At 40.9% G+C, this 7281-nt stretch overlaps 1 non-coding gene across 1 annotated transcript; it reads right to left on the bottom strand.

The window, feature by feature from the left end:
* Nucleotides 1–4791: 4791 nt before the first annotated feature.
* TRNAR-CCG (transfer RNA arginine (anticodon CCG)) lies at nt 4792–4864 on the bottom strand. The gene has a single exon. It is a non-coding gene; the product is annotated as a tRNA-Arg (tRNA).
* Between the last annotated feature and the right edge of the window lie 2417 nt (nt 4865–7281).

Genomic DNA, 7281 nt, shown 5'->3' on the forward strand with positions numbered 1-7281 from the left:
TAGCGTGCAAAAAGCTTGCAAAAGCAAACTCCGAAGCCCGTGGCAGAGGTAATGGTAAACAGACACTTGAAAAGGCTGAGTGCTTGTTAATGTTTAACAAGCAAGTCCTCATCTGACTCGATGGCATTGTGCTTTGTTTATCTAATCCCTAAATTCTCCAAGAGAAAAAACCCCTCTCTTTATTAGCCTATGACAAACAAGTAAAGTGGAGGACCTGGAAGAATCTCAGTGAATTTTCTGTTTAATAGTAAAGCATCCTGTTCTACGCAGTCTTCCCTTTGAGATGAAGCAATATTTTAGACTGATTTAAGCAAATCTTCTTCCCTCAAACTTGATAGTAAAAGAGGTAATATTTGTCTACCCTGAGGTTTGCAACTGGATTTGAGAACTGTCTTCAAATTACCATTTCTGCCAGACTCATCTGTGATGGAACTCAGGAATAAGTGAGGAAGCAATGTTTTGAACCAGACTTAGTTTGATTTTAGGCAGGGACTCATAGTTCAAATCTAAGGCCAAACCATGCGTTAAGGGAATAGAGCTGTGGAAAATGTGCAGCTTTTCTAGCTACTTTTCAATAACCAGACTTCTATTATGTGGAAAATACAGGATTATCTCTTCTCCTGAAAAATTTTTGTGGAATTCTATAAGTTCATTCTCCCAGCTGAGGCATCTGGGCAAAGGTACTCTCAATGTAGGATGACAACAAAATCATGGCTGACCAAGGAAGTTCTTTCAAACTCAGTTAGATAACAAGTCTCAACCAAGTCTACTGGAGTAGGATGCAAAGTGTTGCATTCAGGGCCTAAATTTTAGCATTTATTTGAAGTCTCACTTTCATGGCAAAGCTCAGGCAGAGTGAGTATTGCAGTGTTCATAGATCTGTTTCATAAAACCCAGGTCAATTGTGAGACCACAAATGATTTTCTTGGAAGCAATCTGTGCTGTAGGACATATTCCCCTGTGAAGGAGGATGGAGAAACATCATCCCTGTCAAAGGGAGAGTACTCCATTCCTGGTGTCTGCTGTAACAGGGTTTATAAGAGCTATTGCCCTTAGTGAAGCCAGAAGCGCTATTTTTAGACTATGGCACCAGTAATTCTACTAGGTTTCTTTAATACAGAACAGTCATTTCCTTTAAAAGACCATGCATGGTTTTACAGTCTCAGTGCCCATCCATAATTCAGCTAAAGGTTTTGGGTTTTAGTCTGTATTCTTACTTTCATCTGTTCTGGTTGCCATGATGATAGCAATACAAATATCTCCAAAGGATGAGCTACTTCCCTTGGAAGAAGAAAGGCTTACTGTACACATCAGGACTGTAGAAATGTTTAATGAAATTTTGACCACATGGTAAGCTAATTTGGTGGGTCATAAAGCAGAAATCACCATTTGGGTCCAAGTCATGTCAGTTCCATTGACGTTTTATTTTATTCTCTCCAGTTCTGAAGACTACATTTAATTTCTTGCTCAGGCCAATTCAGGAGTATAACTTACAAAGGGTATTGGGTGACCTAAAGTTATGTATGGAATAAGTAGAATATTTACTGTGAAAAGAAGTTTTTTCTCAGATTCAAATCTAAATCAGCTTAATTATATTCTTTCAGAAACATATTTTATCTTCTTATCCTCCTGTTCACAGTGTTCTTCACGTAAGAGGTTGAACAAATCTTCTCAGCCCCTCCACAGAGGACAGGTAGTTGTCACCACACACCACAAATGCAATTCTATGTCTGATGAAGCTGGGGGAAACTGTGCAAATAACTTGATCAAAGTGTACATAGGAGATGAGTGCCAGAACCTGAAAAGGGCCACTGCATGGACTGCATGGTACCCAGTCCTGTGCTCAGACTGCCTGAACACAATACTCTTCAGCAAACATGTCATACAGTGTTGATCTCCAAAGCAGCTTTAACAAGACCAGCAGAGATCTTGCAATGTTCTTGACTAAGAATAGCATCTCAGTACTGGATGTATGGTACAGAATGGTATGCAGCAACCTTCCCACCACTGAATTTCTGCAGGGTTAAAAAATCTTGAACTGTTCCCGAGAATGGGCTTCTTCTGAGCTTCTGCATTACAGTCCTTTGGAAGGGAATTCTAGGACTATAGTTGTTTTTGGAAAAAAAAATATTTATTGCAAATAAATACTCAGTTTGGAGTCAGAAGAAAAAAATCATTGCAACACAAAGACAGGCAGCCTCATCCCTTGCAATCTAGAGACAAACCCAGGATAGTATCCCTTCTCTTTTTCAACATGTAAAGAGTTAATACAATACACTTTCAAATGCCCCTAGCTTTAGTCTCACCTTCTCCCATTTCTGGTCCCTGCCCTGTATTCTGGAACTGTAACTGGTATCAAAGACACAATACGAAAACAGAAGGAACAATATTATTCTCATTTCGAAAATGTAATAAATGTTGTTTCCTTAGGCAATTACTTGAGTGACACAACGGAAAAAAGCCACAGGGACATGTCTTTCCTGCATCATCTGCCTCCACCCCTAATGCAAAGGCCCCATGCCTTCCAATAGAATTAAGTCTACACTTCTTGTTGCACAAGTGGTATAGGTCTAGCAGAGATCTTTCTTAGCTATGAATATGTCCCAAATCAGATGCTGTAGTTCAGCAGTAGAGAATTAAGCTTATCCTGTGACAAATTTGACAACAAATATTCTTCATCTATCTTTGCTGTTCTGATTTATAATTTTATAATAAATTCTAAAAAAAACCCAAAACCAAATAAGTGAAATATTATTAAATATCATGTCAAAGATAGAAAACATTCTTGGATGTATGTACATGTAACCACAAATGTATATTATTACTATATTTATTTTGAGGCAGATATATAGGGTAAAAATGAACATACTATTCAAAGGTTTAAAATATTTTGAAAACACCTCCAAAAATATTTCAGTTGTGTATAGAAGTACTTTTAAATCTCCTTATGTATTTGTGAAAAAGCCAGTTAGAAGGTGGCTTTTTTAAATCCACTTTGTAAAAAATTTTAATAGCAGCAGCTGTCCAAACATGCTGCAAGATGCCCTTACAAAAATATACAACACCTACTGAGAGAATTAAACTTCTGGATTGGTATTTTGTTTACAAGCAAACCCAGTTGCTCTTGTACTCCTATCACATACTGCCTTTTGCAGATAGATGGTTGTGAGGTTTTTTTGTTTTAAAGAGTTTTGGGGGGTTCTGAGGGGGAGAATGTGAAGACTGCAGCACAAAAGAAAAAACTGATGTGTCAGTGCTCAACACAGCCACTTTATAATTACTGTGACTTCATTGCTTTTCAAAGATCTCCTAATGCAGGGTGCATGGCAGTTGAGGGCAGAGAAGTTACTCTGATTTTGTATGCATGCAAGTATTGGAGAGCTGTATTACAGCAGCACAGCTGGTGACTGTCCCCAGTTTAACCACACCCCACACCACCTTCACCATCAATCCCTGCCCATTGCTCCTCATCAGCATTCATGGCCCCAAACCCAGAGAGCAGCACCCCATGTCTCAGGGCATCACAGTGGTGGGGCACTGAGAGAGCCCCCCTGCACAGAAGCTCTTGCTGCATGCTTATCCCTCATACAAACCATGTTTTTCTTTTTCTGTCCAGCTCTCCTTTGCCACACATAACCGCTAATTTCAGGGAGGTCAGAAGGTGCCAAACCATCGTCACCCTGTATTTGATGGACTCTTCTTTGATCAGCTCCTGACCCTTAGCTTTGCCAATGGGGAACACAAGGTACTGGCAGGTTGGGGATAACCAACTCCAATGGTATCTAGATCTGTTTATGAGTTTTTGCGTCTTTATGATCTTCCAGGACAGAGAGGATCTTTATTTAATCATTGATTGAAAAAGATCTTGTGATGTGCTGGGTGTCAATAAGTTGTCACTTAGATTCTGCTCTTCACACTGCTGCTGGGACATATTGAAGCAAGCCAGACCATCATCATCTCAGGAGCACTGCAGCACCCAGGCTGGATTACAAAGGGCTCCAGACTCTTCTCAGAAACTGTTTCTGAGAATCATCAAGTTTTCACAGATAGAGCTGACTAAAATAATTTCCTTTGATATTCACATTCCTGTCTCTCACAAAAAAGCTGGATTTACCAGATTTTTTTTTTCAGGTCTTAAACCTTCATCTCAGTAAGGTGTACAAACCTCATGGGAACACTTTGTGCCTCCTGGGGGTAAACAATGATTAACACCAGCCATACTGCAAATAAGCACAATGCAAAAGCCCCTACTGTCACTCCTGTGCTGTTATTGGCTCCTTTAATTCTTACAACCTCTTGACTACCCAGTCATACCATGCATCTTTACTTTTAGCTGTATTTTGCAAACTTTTTGCTATCCAACCACATCATGCAATCTCTCTGCTGGTCTAGTCCAGACTCTTAGTAACTGCCATACTCAGGAATCTTCCAAAGTTGAGAAAAGCTTCAGATAATACTGATAGCCAGGTGGCTACCCTGGAAGTTTTAAGGATCTGCTGGATGTATGTATGTATGGTCAGACTTCATGAACGCAGATTTGGGCAGGGCTCTCCCCACGTGGGTGTGCCCTTCCAGCCCGTGCAGTGGATTTTTTAGGTGAGGCACAGTGTGCGCAGAACTGACCCCACCATTTAAGTCCCGAGGTCCATTTGCCACGGCCAAGTGAGCTTGGACAGTGACAGTGAAGTCCTCGGGACTGTCACAGCACCCGGTACTAACCGGGGCTGACCCTGCTGAGCTCCCGAGATGTGACGGGATGGGATGGCAGGGAGGCATTGAACTGCCAGGGGACGGTTCCACTGAGACTCGAACTCAGGTCCTTGGGATTCGGAGTCCAGAGTGCTCTCCATTACACTACAGGACCCCCCTATCTGCTGGATAGAAAGGGACACAATGATTCCATCCTTTCAGAGATAAGGGCCCTTAGGTTTCCATGGTGTGACCATTTTGCACCAGTGCTCCAATGATCCCTCTTTCATACAACATGGCTTGTGTCTGCCAGCTGCAAATGCTCTATCTCTCACAGTCCTTTGTACAATGGCTTGGGGAATCACCCAAGGTCACTTTTTATGAGGACTGGCTGGTGGATAGCTACTCCTGTGCGGCCAAAGGAGGGCCCACGCAAAAGCATCTCTCAGGAAAGACATGGAGTGAGATGAGGCTGTACACAGACTCTGGTTCTTGGAGAATCGTAATAAGGAAATAACCATTTTCTGAGGGGCTCCACTGAAATCAGCAAACCCACATCCAACTGTTCCAATAACCAATAAGAATATACCTGCTTTAGAAATAACAGAAAAGAAAATAACTTAAACAGGGAAAGAAGGAAGAAGAAATACTTCAAGAAAAGAAAGGGAAAGAACAAAGCACTGAATGCTGGAAAGAGAAATGCAACAAGTGAGCCAGAGTCATACAAACATCAGTTTTAGTCTGTTGCTGAGAAACTGAGAATTCATCTGGTCCAACTCTCACTGAGAACTACGTAAGTGGTGGGTTTCCGTGAAGGAATGAAAGCTCATTATGAAGCAGCATTAGGTTCAAGGGTAAATTTTCAGATAGGAGTAAAGCTAAGGTATTGAGTTGTCACCCAGAAAGTAATTTTGCCCCCACCTCACTGCATTTCTCACACTGTCATTCAATGTTTTTCTTATACGAAAGCAAGACCTGTCTGAAGATCATCAGGTAGTCAGCTTGGTGGCATCTGAGCATGGACTAAGTGTAAGCATTCACCTGCTTTTCTTATCCATGGAGCTGAGATTCAACACTTTTGTGAAAATAAAAAGATTTATAACTTAGACATCTATGTATATTCCTACTCAGTAGCCTAGCATTCCCTCTCAGCCATGTATCAGCTTAGACAGCTCTGAGAATGGCATAGAGGTAACCACAGTTGTAAGTGCATTAAAATGGTTATAGTCATGAAAAGCTTAACAACTTAAAACAAACAGTTGTGTAAATCTGGCCTAATTCTAATAAAATCCTCCAAAGTCTGGCAACCTAAAAATAGAAAGATTTAAAAGAAGAAAGAACAACAACAACAAAAAACCCATCCACCCACTCAAAATTAGTTCTGCCTTAAAGAGAATATGTGTTTTTCAGCTAGATCTACATTCTGCTTCTCCAGGAGACAGGGCTTTGTGTCACAAGTTCATTGTTATATTTTTAGACCCAGACATTGAAAGGTAGGGCCTGAATATAAACCTCATTGTACTTTGGCAGCAAACAGGAAGGAAATTATACCTCAAGGAGGTCAAGTTCAGCTGAAGTTCTCTGGAAGGCTGGGGTCTGTTAGTTCATTTGTTTGCTTTGATTTTCCCAGACACTACAGTTTTCTCATTACTTTCTTTCACAGAAAGTTTTTAGTAGGTCTTCATGTGCTCATCATGGTGGTGACAGTGTGGAGGGTTTTAAACACTTCAAGTGACTTTCTGGAAGAGCACCAGGAGTGGGTTAAATAACCACTCTGATAATTTAACTTCGGTCTTCTGCCACTGCAAGCCCCAAGTCATCCTTTGTGTGTCAAGATGTCAATATCCACAGCTTCACTTTGCTTTTGAGAAAGGTATTTGTACACCTGTCCACACTTCCTGTTATAATAAGACAGAGTTGTGCAGTACAGAGATAAAAAAGAGATATTATGCAAGGTCTAGATCTGGAGCTTGTGTGCAGGACCAGCTCCTCCCAACCACATACGGGCAGTATGTGCTTCCAGCTATCTAAGGATCTGTGTTTATGAGGAAATAGTGTGTTTTCCTGTTCTCTTAGGAACCCACCAGGATTCATGCTCTGTCCACCTCCCAGCTCCATTTATATATTTCTTATGTTTGAGCATCCAAGAGAACCTTCAGCTTCCCATGTTTGAAAAACAGCCATGATAATGAGGTGTTGGTATGTTTGGAGTACTACCTGCTATGATAATAGAAATTATTAACAGTGATAGATCATTTTCCACACCCACACAGATAATAGCACCTCTCCTGGGACAGCTGACAATCTAATTGTGGCAGAATGCAGCGAGGCCTGAAACATATTTCATTAGAAGTTATTGACTGGGCTAGTCTGTCTTGTCCTTCAGGAAAAATAATAAATTACAAAAAACACCTGACAGGAAAAAGGAAAAGTCTGTGCAGCACTTTTTAAAAATCATCACGGACATAATTAAGGATAACAATGTAGCAGCGAGTCAGTGCAACTGATCGACATTCTCTTGTTCCACTGTGCACGACAACATATTTTCCCCAAGAGACATTTTTTGAGGTGCAAAAGTTCACCTGCAGTCTG

The sequence above is a fragment of the Pithys albifrons genome, chromosome 1 (assembly GCF_047495875.1).
Source record: "Pithys albifrons albifrons isolate INPA30051 chromosome 1, PitAlb_v1, whole genome shotgun sequence".
Taxonomy (NCBI): Eukaryota; Metazoa; Chordata; class Aves; order Passeriformes; family Thamnophilidae; genus Pithys; species Pithys albifrons.